Consider the following 17,296-nt stretch of genomic DNA (forward strand, 5'->3'; position numbering starts at 1 on the left):
CCAGAGCAGGAAGACTAGCCGCCACAACTGTATATATGTTATACCACAATTTAAACAGGGTCTGAAAGTCATCATTTGGAGAGGCTGTGAACTCTGGAGCTGGAGGTGGGTTGTGTACTGGGGCGACAGAGCATGGGAGGGGAGACACCTCCCAAGGGCACGACCTGAATTCCTACCATATGGCAATGCTGAGAGAGAGATTTGGAAGTGCTGCTACCCATGTTTGGCCTCCTATGTGAGCTTAACTGTGACCTAGATGTATTCCACTAACAGGGCCGCTCATCTGTCAGCTCAGGCCTGTGTGTCGCCTGGTGAGGGCGGCAGGACACACAAAGGATGGGTTAAGACAAGCACTGGTTGATTTCGGCTGATTCTACCTGTGAGTTCTCGCCACAAAATTTTCAATTTAATCATTATTTGAGTTTAATATAAACAGTAATCTAATCTAATTAAGTAATTACATTACATTAGATTTGGCAGTTAGAAAAGCCAAACATAACATTGTGCTGTCCTTAAAAAAAATAGAGAGGGAACAAGGCTCAAAAGAGATAATAACTACACTGACCAGGTGGTGGCACAGTGGATAGAGCATTGGACTGGGTTGTGGAGGACCCAGATTCGAGACCCCGAGGTCGCCAGCTTGAGTACGAACTCATCTGGTTTGAGCAAAGCTCACCAGCTTGAGCCTGAGGTCACTGGCTCGAGCAAGGGGTTACTCGGTCTGCTGTAGCCTCCCAGTCAAGGCACATATGATAAAGCAAACAATGAGCAACTAAGAAACCGCAACGAAGAATTGATGTTTCTCATCTCTCCCTTCCAGTCTGCCTCTCCCTATCTGTCCCTCTCTCTGACTCCCTCTCCCTCTCTCTCTCTCTCTTTCTCTCTCTCTCTCTCTCCTTCTCTCTCCCACAAGAAAAAAAAGAGATAACTTTTTTCTTTTCCTTTTTTCATATATATTGTGCCTTACCAACAAGTGCTTTTAGTCAAAGGATCAAGGAAAAGCTATGACAGGAATGAAAAATAAAACTTGAGGCAGGAAGGGCAGTCTTTACTGAAACAGCAAAGTGAGACTGGAGTTAAAACCCCAGGATCATCAGGTTCAGATTGGTAATCCACGCAGAGGAGCAAGGTTAGAGCTCGAGTGTGGACTGGCAAAGTACCGCCTAGGAGGCCTTAGGCTGAAAGAGGATCTTTTGCTTTGTAGGTTGTTTGGGCAAACATGTTCTTGGATGGGAAGAGGGAAGGAGGGGCGCTTATTGTTTTATCCAAAGTATAATTGACATAAAATAAACCCAAAGACCTTAAGTATACAGTTCAATCATTTTCAACAATTATACACCCATGTAACTAACCACCAATCTAATCAAGACATAGAATGTTGGAAAATGGCTGGGAATTAGACTGTTGTCCTGAGACAAGTCTCTGGTGAGGGCTTGGGAACGCCAAGTCCTGCGGGAGCAGAACGCTGTCCCTGCGAGCACTGATAAGATTGTTTAAAGGAAACAGCTGATCCCTATGGCCTCTTCCCTACATACCTGAAAGGTATTCATTAATGACCCTTCTCTGCACCTGAGCCCAGGCTCTGCTATTTTGCTTGATGAGCAAAGAGACCAATAAATACAACGAGGCTGCAGAGATGTGAGCTCTCAGTCCTAGAGTCTGGGAGTGCCCGGTACCCATCTTTTCTGTATGCTGTGTCCTGTGTTTTCCTTAAGTCCTGTAGCGCCTTCCTCTCGTGCACACCCACTGCTGAGCTGGTCTCAGCAAGTGACACCCCAACAGGGCCCTGCCGAACAGGGACCCGACCAGAACAGGGCCCCAATTGGAAGTGACCCGTTTGCAAGAAGGATGGCCAGAGTGATCAAGTAAGGAAATACCTGCTGGCCCCCGAGGGAAAATGGAGGCCTCCGTTCAGCCCGGCACAGGAAAGTAGTCAGGGCATCCTCAGGAAAGTGCAGGGTAACAATGGGGAATGGGGACAGTGCTGTGCAATGCCGTCCCTGTGTCTCTCTTAAACAACTGCTGAAGGCTGACAGGGCTAAAGCCAGCAATTATTACAGGTAATTGAGAAGCATTGTACTTGCTTCCCTACTTTAGGAAATCGAGATTTCCACGATTGGGAAAAGGTAGGAAAAAAGTTGAAAAAATTTTATGCTCAAGGTGTTCCACTGCCGGTTACAATATGGCAAACTTGGACCTTAGTAAAATCGGTTTTAGAACCTTTATATACTGGTGGTGGTGGTCGTGGTGGTGATGATGATGGAGATGAAGAATTTGGGAAAATTAAATACACTGAACCTGAAAGTGCTCCGAAGGCTGACAAACCTTTGCCATCTGATCCCTTCATTGATTTTTGCGGAACCTTTGCCCCCCCCCCCCCCCCCCCCCGCTTTTGTACCCAGGGAGTCTCCACCACAGTTATCGGCTCTTCAGAAAGGAGTATTACAGGCCCGTAGAGAGGGAGATTTGGATGCGTTACAGATGGCTTTTCCAGTAAGTTACAGAGAGAGTGGCCCCTGGGATGGATCCCCAAAATCCAAATGGTGTTTATAAATTCACCCATGCATCAATTCCTTTTAAAATACTGATGGAATTTAAATTGGCTGTACAACAATATGGAATTAATTTTCCTTTCATTTACAGCCTGATTCAGGGTCTTGCTGAAGGTTCTCACTTAATTCCTGTTGGTGGAACACTTTGGCTCAGACTGTGTTAAGTTCTGGGGAATTTCTGCAATTTAAGACTTGGTGGCATGGCCATGCCGAAACTCCAGCTGCACAGAACAGAGCCCGTAACATTCCTTTCATTAGAACAATTGGTGGGCTCTGGAGCAGGGGCAGGTGTCCCAAATCAACTTCCTATGAATGATCAGGCCATTGCCCAAATTAGGAGATGTTGCTTGTGAGCTTGGGAGAAGATTGAATCTTAAGGGACAAGCAGCTGTCTCTTTGCAAAAGGTTTTGGAAGGACCAAAGGAGCCCTATACTGAATTCATTGCCCAGCTCCAAGAGGCTATTAAAAAAAATTACCAATGTCAAAGCTGCTCTACTGATACTTTACTCCAACTATTAGCATTTGAAAATGCTAACCAAGATTGCCAAAAGGCTATCGGCTCAATGGAAGGAAAATTAGACTTAACTGGATACATTAAAATCTGCCAAGGAGTACGTACTAAGAGTTACAGGGCTACTATCATGGCTCAAGCTATGGCAGGATTAAAGTTAAACTCAAAATTTCCAGGCAAATGCTATAATTGTGGCAAGTTAGGACAGACTAACAAGAACTAGAATAAAGAAGGCAATAGAATAGCTCCTCAGCAGAAACGAGGGAACGAGGGAGGCAAGCCGCCGGAATGTGCCCACGTTGTAGGAAAGGTAAGCACTGGTCTAGCCAATGCCATTCTCAGTATCATAAAAATGGAACACTGTTTCAGGAAAAGAAATCACGAGTGGGGTGTGTTCCCAGCCCCATTCCCAAAAGGGAACATGCCCAGTGCAGCAGGAAGCTTCCGAGCTTCCTCGGGAGCAATACTCCACAGCCTCCTGGAGTTACCCCAGCCACAGCGGGGGTGCAGCAGTAGATGTTACTACCAGAGAGGGTATTCTTTTAACCCACGGGTAGGACCCTGTAAAGGTTCAGACCGCTGTATGTGGACCATTACCCCCTAATACGGTGGGACTTCTGCTAGGACGTTCCAGTTTAATCTGATCAAAGGGATTCCGAGTTCATACTGGAGTTGACAGTGACTATACTGGGGAAATTTGAGTCCTGATGTCTTCCTCAATCCCATGGGAGGCAGACCCTGGAGAATGTATCACTCAGTTTTTATTGTTGCCCTATACTCCAAATGGATCAAGTCAGACGGTCCGCGGCTCACAAGGACTTAGGAGCTCTGGACAAGCAGGGCTCTAACAGAAAAATTTGGATGAATGTCCCACCTGTGAAAATTACTATACAAAATAAACTCGCTCATATCGTTCCGTACTAATCTACCAGGACCCTTAGCTGCAGGCAGTGCTACAGCTGACAAACTGGTTATGCCCGCTCTTACAGAGGCAAGTCGGCCTCATGACTTGACTCATGTTAATGCTACGGGCCCTGTGCTAGATTCCAGTTGTCTTGGAAACAGGCTAACGACATTGTACGCATGTGTCCTAAATGTCAGATAATTAACAATCCCAAACAACTGCCTCCTGGGATTAATCCCCGAGGCTTGGAACCAGATCACATTGGGCAGATGGATGTGACTGACGCAAGTTCTATCTTTTTGTAAACAATCACGTGCCAAAAGGGTTATTGGAATGCTAATCGCTGCTCTCCTGCTTACTACTGTCGCAGTGGTGTCAGGAGTAGCCTTACGTCCAAGTATCCACACTACTGAATTTATTCAAAAATGGCATGAAAATGCTGGTTTAGCATGGGGAAGTCAAATTCACAATGATTAAGAAATCAACACATGCCTAGTAGATTTGGAAAATGAAGAACCACTAATTGTAAAGATACAGCTTACACTTCATTGTTGTCCGGAATCACAGCTCATTTTGTGTAACCCCACACAGTTATGATGAGACTCGTACTTCTTGGAATAGTGTCTGACATCATAACCTTAGACCCTGCACAGCTTCAAGCTGATGTTTTTAACGTGCAAAACGCAGTTCGAACTTTTATCAGCTTCTAACACTGGGCGTGGCATTGCTAATGGTCTGCAAATTCCTTAAATCGGGTCTCCAAACTTTTTACACAGGGGGCCAGTTCACTGTCCCTCAGACCATTGGAGGGCTGCCAAATACAGTGGTCCTCTCACTGACCACCAATGAAAGAGGTGCCCTTTCCAGAAGTGCAGTGGGGGCTGGATAAATGGCCTCAGGGGGCCGTAGTTTGGGGACGCCTGCAAATGTTACAAAAAGGGAGAAAGATCCACCTACAACTTAATTGTATAAAGCATTGTTGACTCTCAATTTTTTTGAATGATCCCCCTTCTTTGCCCTCCACAGCCGCAGATCAACATTACTCGGCTTCTTCTGTTTCAGAACGCCCACTTCTACGGTGGCGGATCCGGTGAGCAATCTCTGGGCAACGGGACAATTGTTAACCTGAGGACAGAGTTTTGCTTGTTATTTCACCTTCTACAGGAGAAGCCCCACTTTGGGTACTCTCGTCGACTAAAGCCTTATCATGAGCGAGAGAAAACGGAGAAAACTCATGTACGACCTGGAACCCCCAATCATGCGGATGGAGGGACTAACCCTCCAGACCACCCGTCTGGCGGAACCAACGCAAACAACAAAGTAGGCAGCTCTTCCACCTGGGGGTAGATAAAACATCTGTGCCAAGAAGCAGAGAAACAATTGCAGCAGCAGAAGACTTTGGTGACGGCCCCTAACATGACAGTTGCAGTTTTTGCTCTTCTTGCAGAAGCTTCCTCTGGTGCTCCCAACAAACCCTCCGGCAATTAACACAGGAGGCTGCAAAAACTGTTCCCATGGCTATACAAAAAAACAAAAGGGGGTACAGTACGTAAGAAAATGGCTGGAATTAGACCGTTGTCCTGAGACAAGTATCTGGTGAGGGCTTGGGAACGCCAAGTCCTGCGGGGGCAGAACGCTGTCCCTGCGAGCACTGATAAGATTGTTTAAAGGAAACAGCTGATCCCTATGGCCTCTTCCCTACATACCTGAAAGGTATTCGTTAATGACCCTTCTCTGCACCTGAGCCCAGGCTCTGCTATTTTGCTTGAGCAAAGAGACCAATAAATACAACGAGGCTGCAGAGATGTGGGCTCTCAGTCCTAGACTCTGGGAGTGCCCGGTACCCATCTTTTCTGTATGCTGTGTCCTGTGTTTTCCTCAAGTCCTGTAGCGCCTTCCTCTCGTGCACACCCACTGCTGAGCTGGTCTCAGCATGGAGTCTGTCCTTCCCACAGCTTTCCTGTGACTCTTTTCAGTCAGTGCCCATTCGATCCCCAAGGCCCTGCTGCCACTTGCTGATTGTTATCAGCACAGGTTCGTTGTGCTTGCTCTAGCATTCCATTTACATGGAATCTGACTGACTGACATCTTTCATTCAACATAATGCCTTTGAGATGGATTCCTCAGTGTTTAGTCGTCAGGTCCATGTCCTATTTGCTTACTTCCTTTTATTACTCAGTAGTATTTCATTGTATAAATATACCACTATTTGATATCCATTCCCCTGCTCAGAGACACTTGAGTTGTTTCCAGTTTGGGATTTTCATAAAGTTGCTAACAGGAATTTTTTTACAATGTTTTGGAGGACAAATGTTTTCCATGACTGATGAGGAAATGCCTAGGAGTGGGAGTCTTGGGTCCTAGAGTATGTTTAACTTTACAAGAAACTGACAAAAAGGCCTCCAAGTTGCTGTGGCATTTTACACTCCTATTAGCAACTCAAAAAAACTCCAGTTGTTCCACATTCTTGCCAATAGTTGGTGTCCTCACTCTTTTTCATTTTAGTCACTACAGTGGTAGGTATATCAATGGGGTTTTAATTCCACTTCCATGTTAACTAACCATGTTCAGCACCTTGTCACATGCTTATTGGACATTCCTATATCTTTTATGAAACGTCTGATTTTAATGCCTTCGATCTGCCTGCCGTTTTTACAGCCTGCTTTATCCCCCTTAAAGAAACAGTTATCCAAGTTTGCTACCTGAAAGAGTTCTGTGATAAAACATCAATTCAAGCAGTACATTTAGTCAATATTGGTTTTTTATACCGATCTAGTTTCACTGTTAAAAAGCAAATAACCCCACTCAAATAAATTGGTATGGTATATACACCCCAAGTAAAATGCTGACTCGACTGTTTTATTTCCAACTTTGGGGTTTATGAATGTACACTAAAGTTTCAGCACAAGCACAACAACTGGAAGCTACAGTCGATTATAAATAATTTTTTTAAACCAATCTGTTTGCTTTTAAAAGAACTCTGGCCTAAGGCAACATTGCAAACTGTAAGTATTTCTATTCCCACAAAATGAGGCTGAGGCAATAAGTATATATACATACATACATACACACATATCAATGGTTCTTTTTTTTACAGAGACAGAGTCAGAGAGAGGGATAGATAGGGACAGACAGACAGGAATGGAGAGATGAGAAGCATCAATCATTAGTTTTTCGTTGCGACACCTTAGTTGTTCTTTGATTGCTTTCTCATATGTGCCTTGACCGTGGGCCTTCAGCAGACCAAGTAACCCCTTGCTTGAGCCAGCAACCTTGGTCTCAAGCTGGTGAGCTATTGCTCAAACCAGATGAGCCCTCGCTCAAGCTGGTGACCTCGGGGTCTCGAACTTGGGTCTTCCGCATCCCAGTCCGATGCTCTATCCACTGCGCCATCGCCTGGTCAGGTACATATCAATGGTTCTTAAGAGACTTGTAGAATGGATGGCATGAAATAGAACTGTAGGGTCTCATTAAAGAATGAACAAGAAAACTGCTTTCATCCACTACAAAGTGTTTTGATAAGGAATTAAAATCTTACAGAAGGGAAGTGCTGGATTTCTGAAGTAGGCTTACACCAATTCATCTAGCTTTAATGTTATCCCTAGTAACACAAAATGTGTCTTCAGACTGAAGAATTAATCAGATTGTTTGGTTATTCTTTTCTGGTGAAGACTTATTAATTGGTACTTCTATGTGCTGTAAGGAACTTAATATTACTGAGTATAATCATAAATGTGATGGTAGTGTGTGGTACAATGGTCGTCAGGTACATCTCATTCCATTTAAACTTGACCAAAAAAATTCATCTTTTTTCTTTCTGTGTTCTTTCACATTATGCTCATATTACAATATAACAAAAGTTTCTGACTTTTGCCTACTGGACTTGGTATTTTCTTGAATATTTGAAATATAGACAAGAAAAGCTCTTAGCATGAATAATTTTTGGCAGAACTTACTTTCTCTAAAACAAAGAGACTTTAGAACTTTTTCTAAAAAGACTCCCTACCCCTGGCCTTGAAGCTGGGTTCCCAGGCTGTAGCCTTGGAGAGTTCCAGAAGGTTGCAGATGTTCCCAGAATGTTTCTCCCTGAATTCACCTTATAGATAAACATTGTAAGAGAGCTTGTTTCACTGCTCTGTTTTACTGCTAGGCTTCCTCTCCTCCCCATTCCCCAATCAGTCTGTAATTTCGTCTTTAAAAACTAGCCCCACACTGTGTTCAGGCCGCATTGATTTGAATGATTTGGGTCTCCATGTGGTCCCCGGCATTAAAGACTTAATTTGGCTACTTAATTGTGTGTGTGGCAGGACGTCTGTTTCTCGCTGTTCCGATACAGCATATTGATGCCAATTTGTTCCTGTTTCACAAGAGCAACTCGCTTTATCTTCAGTAGTTTAGTCATGTTAGTCTGAGTCACCTAGATAGACCAACTGCTCTCATGTGCATAGAAATCACCCGGAGATTTGCTAAAAATGCAGATTTGGACTCATTAGATCTGGGGTAGAGTCCAAGCTTATACATTTCAGCCTAGCTCCCAGGTGCTGCCCTTCCTGCTAGCCCAAGGATCCCTTAGTAGCAAGGGACTAAGAATACTCATGACCTTGTCAGTGTTCTGACACTCAAACCTAAATTACCATTATAAATTTTTAGCAATACAGATATCATATTATGGCAGATAATGTCCTTTAACTATCCAATTGTCCTCCAATCCCATGTACCTTTTGTTTAAAAAAACCTCCCATTTTATTTAAGGCAGCAATTCAACCTTGGTTATTCTGCTCCCTTTACTAAATATCTACTTTCCCAGAGCCTCGTGCATCTTAAAGGTGACCATGTGGCCCAATATCAGCCAATGGGATGGAAGGGAAGCAGTCTCCTGAGAGGCTTCTGAGAAAGCTCTTCTTTTGCTCCTAAAACAGACTGTGATGCAGGTAACATTTCTTCCTCCTACAAATTTAGTATCAACAGCCAAGCACTTTGCTGACAGAAGCTATGTTAGTTTCCAAGGGTTGCTGTAACAAATTATTAAAAATGTGGCGGCTGCCTGACCTGTGGAGGCCCAGTGGATAAAGCACTGACCTGGAACACTGAGGTCACCAGTTCAAACCCCTGGGTTTGCCCAGGCAAGGCACATACAGGAAGCAACTACTATGAGTTGATGCTTCCTGCCTCTCCCTTTCTACCCCCCTTCCCTCTCCCTAAAAATCAATAAAGTTAAAAAAAAGAGAGAATTTCCTCTCTAAGAAAAAAATTGTGGTGGCTTACTATGGACAACATTATGGAGGTTCATAAAAAAATTAAAAATGGAACTTATGACCCAGTGATTCCACTCCTGGGCATTTATCTGAAGAAACCCAAAACACTAATTCAAAAAATATACATACACCCCTACGTTCACTGCAACATTCTTTAAATAGCCAAGGTGTGGAAGCAGCCCAAGTGCCCCTCAGCAGACAATGGGTAAAAATGTTCCAGTACATACCTAAAATGCAGTACGCCTGGAGCCAGTACAAAAGAACATTGAAAGTAAACTGTAACTGAAAAAAAAGTGGCAGTTTAAATCCATGGAAATTGATCCTCTAATAGTTCTGGAGACCAGAAGTCCCAAACCAGCCTATTGTCAGGGTTGCATCCTCTCTGCCAGCTTCTAGTGGCTGCAGGCAGTCCTTAGCATTCCTTGGCTTAAAGATGCATCCCTCCAACCTCAGCCTGAACCTGTCATTTGGAAAGGAGACCCTCCTGTAGCTCAGACTTGAACTCTGAGGCTCATGAAATCCAGGACATTTGGGAAAAGACTTATTTTCAGTCTACGGTAGCCACCACCCAAGATTCCAAGATTCTATGTCTCTATGAAAGCGATGGGGGGGGGGGGTAAGGTAGGTTCTCTGTTAGATTCATCTATTCCTTGCCAAGCTCAGCTTCAAGAATCCTCACAGTGACTCCTAAGGTACACCCCAGTCTGTCTTCAAATATTCCTGTGGCCTCCCTGTCGGAGAAGGAGAAAGTCCCCACCGCTGTGGTCCCTTACCCCTTGGTCGTCCCAGCAGGACTGGCTACACAATTTGTGGGACCCAGTACAAAATAAAAACATACGGCCCCTTGTTCAAAAATTATGAAGACCCTCAAGAGTAACAGCAGAGCATTAAATCAGGCACAGGGCCCTGTGCGCCTACACTGGTCCCTCATTCCTGAAGCCACCCTGCTTCCCACGCTCCAAGAAGCCAGCTATCCCTCTGGGTTTGGCCAAATCCGTTCCAATTCTCCCCTCCACTCCCTGGCCCTCTAGCAACGTGCATGAAAATAGAAAAGCTCTTACCTCCTTCTGGAGCCTCGACACTGGATCTGAGAACGCAGGACCTGGCTGGCTGGCAGTAAGAGAGGAATGAGGAGGCTGTCTTAGCAGTTATCTTTCGGTTGAATACGCAGCATAAAACAGGGCAAGAACTTCGTTACAAAAAGATAGTTTTAAAGAAAACATCTTCAGGTGTTCTGAGGATGCTGGGAAATATCAGTGTGGGTCTAGAAGTTAAAAACAAAGAAAGAAACAATATAGCAAAACAAAGAACAACTTCCAGATCACATTACTTGATCTTCATTGTCCAACTGAAATTGACTTTTACAAAGTTTCTTAAATGTTCTATGGAAAAGGGGAGTTACCCAATTCTGCTGGCTTATGTTTTAAAAACTGTCACCAAAGAAAATGTTAGCCTTGTAAAAACCAACCACAAGCTGAAATTCAGAGAAAGTGAAACGGAGATGGGGGGCAGGGGAAAGAGAGAGAAAGAGAGAGAAGCATTCATTTGTTGTTCCACTTAGTTGTGCATTCATTACTCGCTTCCCATATGTGCTCTGAGCAGGGATAGAACCCTCGACCTTGGCATTTCCGAACAATATTCTACCTCACTGAGCTAACCGGCCAGGGCCACATTGTACTTTGTAAATTGTACTTTAAATTTTTTTTTCATTTTTTTGCTCTTCAAAACTACCATCTTTAATAGCTGGATAATAGTTCATCCAGTGAATGAATCACAATTTTTTAACTGTTGTTGGGTGATTAGGTATATACTGCAATAAACCCGCATAAGCATAAAGGTCTTTTCATATTTAGGATTATTTCCTTAGAATGTTCACATTAAGTAAATAGATCAAAGGATATGAATATCTTTTAGAGTCAATACACATTGACAACTCTTGCAAAGGATTTCATACTACCCAGCTTGTGGTGGCGCAGTGGATAAAGTGTTAACCTGGAACGCTGAGGCTGCCGTTTTAAATCTGGGCTTGCCTGGTCAAGGCACATATGGGGGAGTTGATGCTTCTTTCTCCTCTCCCTTTCTCTCTCTCTCTCTCCTCTCTAAAGTGAATCAATAAAATCTTTTTTTTTAAATATTTCATACCGATTTATACAACCATCAACACTGTCTGAGCATCCATTTCACCAAAGCCTCAAAGGCCCCATGGAGTTTTTGTTATTAATTTTGTTTTGTTTTCCATCTTCATTAATTTGGGTGAGAAATGAATTTTGGTTTCTATTTTAATTATTTCTTCAATAATTAATAAGATTGAACAGTTGGAAAGTTACATTTCTCAGTGCCTATCACAGCATTGGGCTCATTGATTTCTCAAAATAACTTTATATAACCCACACAATAGCTGCTTTCATATCTGTTGGAATCTGTGTTTGCACAGCGATTTACAAATACTGAGATGTCAGCTGCCCTTATCTCCTTACGACTGGGCCTAACCAGGCGAAGATTATCTGTAGGAGGCCTAAACTTCCCCCATGTTACCCGTTGGCATTGTTAACGAAAAACCAGAGCTGAATAGCAGTTACAGATTTTATTCAAGACTACTGCAATAGAGACCTCAGTATAGACTGGGGCTCAATTCTGAATACAGCATAGGCAAGTGGGAATCTATAGCCAAGGAGTGAGGGAGAGGTGGGCGGCAGTGGACAGAAAATTACTAAGAGGAAACACCGGGCATTCGGTTAAACTGACCCAACAGGATTCCTTGCTGAAGACAAACCAGGGTGACCAGACATCACCTCAGGGATGGCGCAAGATGCAGAACCTGATTAGATATTGAGGGGGATCCAATGTGGAGGATGGGATGTTCCCCTTAAACTGACTTAGCAAGGTTCTTGCTATAACTGGGTTTTACAAGGAAGTGCACAAATGGGTCTAGGAGAAGGTCCAGGAGCCTGACTAAAGTTTAGTCAAGCAAAGACTCTGGCAGCATCACCAGGGAATGTCTACCATAGTACAGTGTGTCCATAAAGTCATGGTGCACTTTTGACAGGTCACAGGAAAGCAACAAAAGATGATAGAAATGTGAAATCTGCACCAGATAAAAGGAAAACTCTCCCAGTTTCATACCTATTCAGTGCAGTTCGATGTGGGCTCACACACAGATTTTTTAGGGCTCCTTAGGTAGCTATCCCGTATAGCCTCTACAGACTCGTCACTGACTGATGGCCTACCAGAACGGGGTTTCTCCACCAAACTGCCGGTTTCGTTCAACTGCTTATCCCACCGAGTAGTGTTATTCCTATGTGGTGGCGCTTCGTTATAAATGCGCCGATATTCACGTTGCATTTTGGTCACGGATTCGAATTTAGCGAGCCACAGAACACACTGAACTTTCTTCTGTACCATCCACATCTCGACTGGCATGGCCATGGGCTGCTCCGCTGTGTACACGGTGTTACGTCATCCTCTGCGCATGCGCACATGCTGCCACATCATCCTACAGACTGGGAGGGCTTTCCTTTTATTTGGTGCAGATTTCACATTTCTATCGTCTTTTGTTGCTTTCCTGTGACCAGTCAAAAGTGCACCATGACTTTACAGACACACCGTATTTTCGCAATGTACAAGATGAGAACCTGAAACCTTAGAGCAGGGGTCTCAAACTCGTGGCCCGTCGAACAATTTTGTGCGGCCCGCAGACTAATCCACGAAGTTCAAAATATTTTGGATAAAATTAAGTAAGCCTAGGGGCCTACTTGTATTTTTCATTTCTCTAGCATCCTAGCTAGATATTAGCTTAGTTAACAGCAGTTGTGATGCGAACTACAGTTTCTGGTCGTTTTGTGACACTGAGTAAACTGCATGGACGATTGTGCTTGTTGTACTGATTTTTTTTTTGTTTTCAACTGCAGTGAGAAAAGTGTTGCGTAACAGTTGCCTTTTGTAGACCTAGTGCGGCCCTCCGAACGGCTGTGATCTTGCTCTGCGGCCCACATGCTGAGTTGAGTTTGAGACCCCTGCCTTAGAGGCTTTCAGAAACCTGCTTGGCCTGGCCTGTGGTGGCACAGTAGATAGAGCGTTGACCTGAATGCTGAGGTCGCTGGTCTGAAACCCTGGCCTAGTCAAGGCACACATGAGAAGCAATGACAACGAGTTGCTTCCTCCCACCCCACCCCCGCCTTTCTCTCTATTCTCTCTAAAACCAATAAATAAAATCTTTTTTAAAAAAGAATGTAAAAAGAATTTTGGGGCAGGGTAGATGGGATTCAAAGAACAAAACTAAAATGAAGTAGCAAGAACGAGAATACATCATTTCAAGATCTTTCTCATATATCTCAGATACAATGACTTTTCACATCTCTACTGCTGCCGCCCCAACCCAAACCACAGCCATCTCATTGGAGCTACCAGAGTAGTTGGGTAACTAGTTCCCCTGATCCCGCCCATGCTCCTCAATAGTTCCACATGTCTCCTAAATATTTTAACAATCTTCATGTTCCTTTATTCATTTGACAGTAAAGGAAACTTGAGTAGATAATTCTGGTCAGCCTCCTCTCACAATTATTTCATTCCCCCCACTCAGTGGAAAAAAATTTTTAAGTGTGTGCTGGCTGGTGGTGCAGTGGATAGAGTGCCACCCTAAGGTGCCAAGGTCTCCAGTTCGAGCTTGGGGTCGATGATCCTGAATTCACTGATCCCGGGGTCACCAGCTCCACCCTAGAGGTCACTGGCTCGAGCCCCAGTCGGGGCACATAGGAGAAGCAACCGATGAGTGCACAACTAAATGGAACACCGGGTTCATGACTCTCTCTCTCTCTCTCAAATCAATGGAAAAATTCCAAAAAAAAAAAAAAATAGTTCTGAACATGCTAAGTTTGAGATGTGCTTAGTCTTCCTTTTTAAATTTTATTTTCATTTATGTTTTGAAATTTTTATTTATTGATATTTAGAGAGAGAGGAAGGAAGGAAGAGAAACAAAGAGAAAGAAACATTGATTTGTTGTTCCACTTATTTATGCATTCATTGATTGACTTTTTTTAAGCATTTTAATTTTGTTTATTTTGTGACAGAGAGAGGGACAAACAGGAAGGGAGAGAGATGAGAAGCATCAATTCTTTGTTGTGGCACCTTAGTTGTTCATTGATTGCCTTCTCATATGTGCCTTGATCCGGGGCTGCAGCAGACTGAGTGACCCCCTGCTCGAGTCAGTGACCTTGGGCTCAAGCTGGCACGACCTCAGGGTCTTGAACTTGGGTCCTCCGCATCCCAGTCCGATGTTCTATCCACTGTGTCACCGTCCGGTCAGGCATTGGTTGACTCTTATATGTGCTCTGACCAGGCCAGGGATTGAACCTGCAACATGATGCTCTAACCTACTGAGCTACCTGTCCAGGGTCATACTTACTTTATCTTTCAATTACAGTTGACATTCACTGTTATTCTGCATTAGCTTCAGATGTACAACATAGCGTTTAGAAAATCATTTACTTTACAGAGCAATTCACCAATGTTTAAAGTCCCCAACCTGGCCTTATACATAATTACCACAACACCATTGACTATACTGCCTATGCTGTAATCTGTATCTCTGTGACTATTTTGTAATAACCAATCTGTACTTGTTAATCCCTTTACCTTTTTTTACCCATCCACTCAACCTCCTCCCCTCTGACAATGTTAGTGTGTTCTCCATATCTATGAGTCTGTTTCTATTTTATTTGTTAATTTTTTTGTTCATTATACTCAATTTATAAGTAAAAATATATGGTACTTGTCTTTCTCTGACTTATTTCATTCAGCATAATACCCTCTAGGTCCATCCATGCTGTCACAAATGTGAAGTTTCACACAAGATGGTTCTTGATGAAAAGAAATGTGACCCAAAATGATATAACAAATTAAGAATGAAAAAGAGAGAAAAAAGAGGAAAATTTGTATTATAAGACTTTCCAAAAATAAAAGCATCCAGAACTTTGTTTCTTAAAGAATTTATTTGAAATTTTTGGATAATAACACTATGAAGTAGGTACAGGATTACTGCTCTCTTATAGGTGAGTAAAAGAAAGGAATGGAAACTTTAAAAAAAACTCATCGAAGCTACACAGATAAGGGGAGGAATTAGGGCTATATAAATTGTAAGAATTTATGGTAAATGTAGGAAAAGATTACCTTATTTTTCTATGACCTTTTGTCAAACAGTTCTTGTCACTAGTGCTAAATCAGTCTTACATTCTGGCTGATGATGCCAGAACTTGGAACTCTGCAAACCACCTCTCTGCCAGGAGAGGGAGCTGCAGCGAGAGACGGAAAGGTTGGGACAGGAAGAAGAGATGTGCTGCTCTCTCTCTGTCGGATCCTTCCACCTCGACAGCAGCAGCCCCTGCCCACAGCAGCCGCGAATCCAGCATCTGCTGTGCCAGCTTCGTTGTCTCTGCACCTCAAGCCCAGAGAGAGCAGCCCCTGGGGGAAGCACCCCTCCCCTGAGGTCTGGGTCCCAGTCCTCTCATATAAGCTTCCAACTTTTAATCATTTCAACCTCTTCCTTTTGTTTACTCAGCCACAACATCTTCGAGTTCTTTTTATCCTTTCATAGGATTAAGTGATTCTTTATATGAAATTCTTTTTATATTAGAATCTATTGTTTATTTTAGAACTCAGTACAAGGTATAAGATGTCCCTTTAACAGTGATTTCACTGGGTTATTTTAAAGCTAAAGGGGTAATTGCAATTTTTCAAGAAAACGAACGAATTGTATAGAAGCTTTCTTTTGTCTTATTATATAAGACAACACAATTTGGATTCCATACATGAGAGAGGCTCCTCCAAGTGACCTCTATTTCCCTTCAGAACTTGTTTTGCATCACTGAAACTGGTATGCTTTGACCAACACTGTCCCATGTCCCCCTCTGCCCGGCCCTGGCAACCAGCATTCTACTCTCTGATTTTAGGTGCTTGACTATTTTACATTCCACATGTGAGATCAGGTAGTATTTGTCTTTTGTCTAAATATCTGATGTAGTTTCTATCTGACCCTGGTTGATACAGGCCTGAAAAATAAAAATTACCAGCCAATGCCTGACCTGTGGTGGCGCCATGGATACAGCATCGGCCTGGAAAGCTGAGGTGGTCTATTCGAAACCCAGGCTTGCCTGGTTCAGGCACATACAGGAAGCAACTGCTATGAGTTGATGCTCCCTGCTGTTCCTCTCTCTCTCTCTCTCTCTCTCTCTCTAAAACTCAATACATTTTTTTAATTACCAGGCAATATCACTTATGAACACACCTGCTAAATCCTAAATAAAATTTTACTAAAGTAAGAAGCAAAACAGAGGCACAGCCTGTGGCCATGAAATGGATCATCCTGGTGGAACAGCCCTAATTATAGCTAACCCATTCATTTAATATATTCTTATGGAGCACTGCCTATACAAAAGACAGTCAGGAACAGGCCATCAAATTGAGAGAAAATGCTAGTGAATAATGTATCAGATAAAGAATTCTGTATCTAGAATATATAAATAACACAGCTCAATAATAAATCAAATAGCCCAATTTAAAAATGGGCAGAACATCTGAATAGACATTTCACCAAAGGAGATAAATGAATGGCCAATAAGCACGTGAAGAGATGCTCAACATCATTAGAGAAATGCAAATTAAAATCATAAGAGCATACCACTTCACACCCATAAGAATGGCTATATTAAAACAGACTATGACATGTTGGCCAGAACATGGAATCCCAACAGATTGCTGGTGGGAATATAAAATGGTGCAGCTGCTTTGGAAAAGTTTGGCAGTTTATTAAAAAGTTAACATAAACTTGCTATATGACCCAGCAATTCTACTCCTAAGTGAGTACCCAAGAGAAATGAAAACATGCCTATACCAAGACTTGTATTCAAAAGTTGATAGCAGCATTATTCATAATAGCCAAAAATTGGAAATAACCCAAATATCCACCAACCAGTGAATGGACAGACAAAATCCAGTATTCTGAGATACAGTTTATTGAGTTATTCTGGGAGAAAGCTGGATAAATGATTGATTTTTTCCCTTTACTTACCAGATTTAAAA

General features: G+C 43.0%; 1 protein-coding gene across 1 annotated transcript in view; it reads right to left on the bottom strand.

Annotated features, from left to right (window-relative positions):
- The window catches only part of LOC136316917 (sal-like protein 4), a 63,825-nt gene that overhangs the window by 23,196 nt on the left and 23,333 nt on the right, over positions 1–17,296 (bottom strand). Inside the window, exon 3 of the mRNA XM_066249279.1 lies at positions 10,285–10,487. The gene's annotated coding sequence lies outside the window, so the exon portion shown is untranslated. The remainder of the gene's footprint in view (positions 1–10,284; positions 10,488–17,296) is intronic.

This window comes from Saccopteryx bilineata, chromosome X, assembly GCF_036850765.1.
Source record: "Saccopteryx bilineata isolate mSacBil1 chromosome X, mSacBil1_pri_phased_curated, whole genome shotgun sequence".
Classification (NCBI taxonomy): Eukaryota; Metazoa; Chordata; class Mammalia; order Chiroptera; family Emballonuridae; genus Saccopteryx; species Saccopteryx bilineata.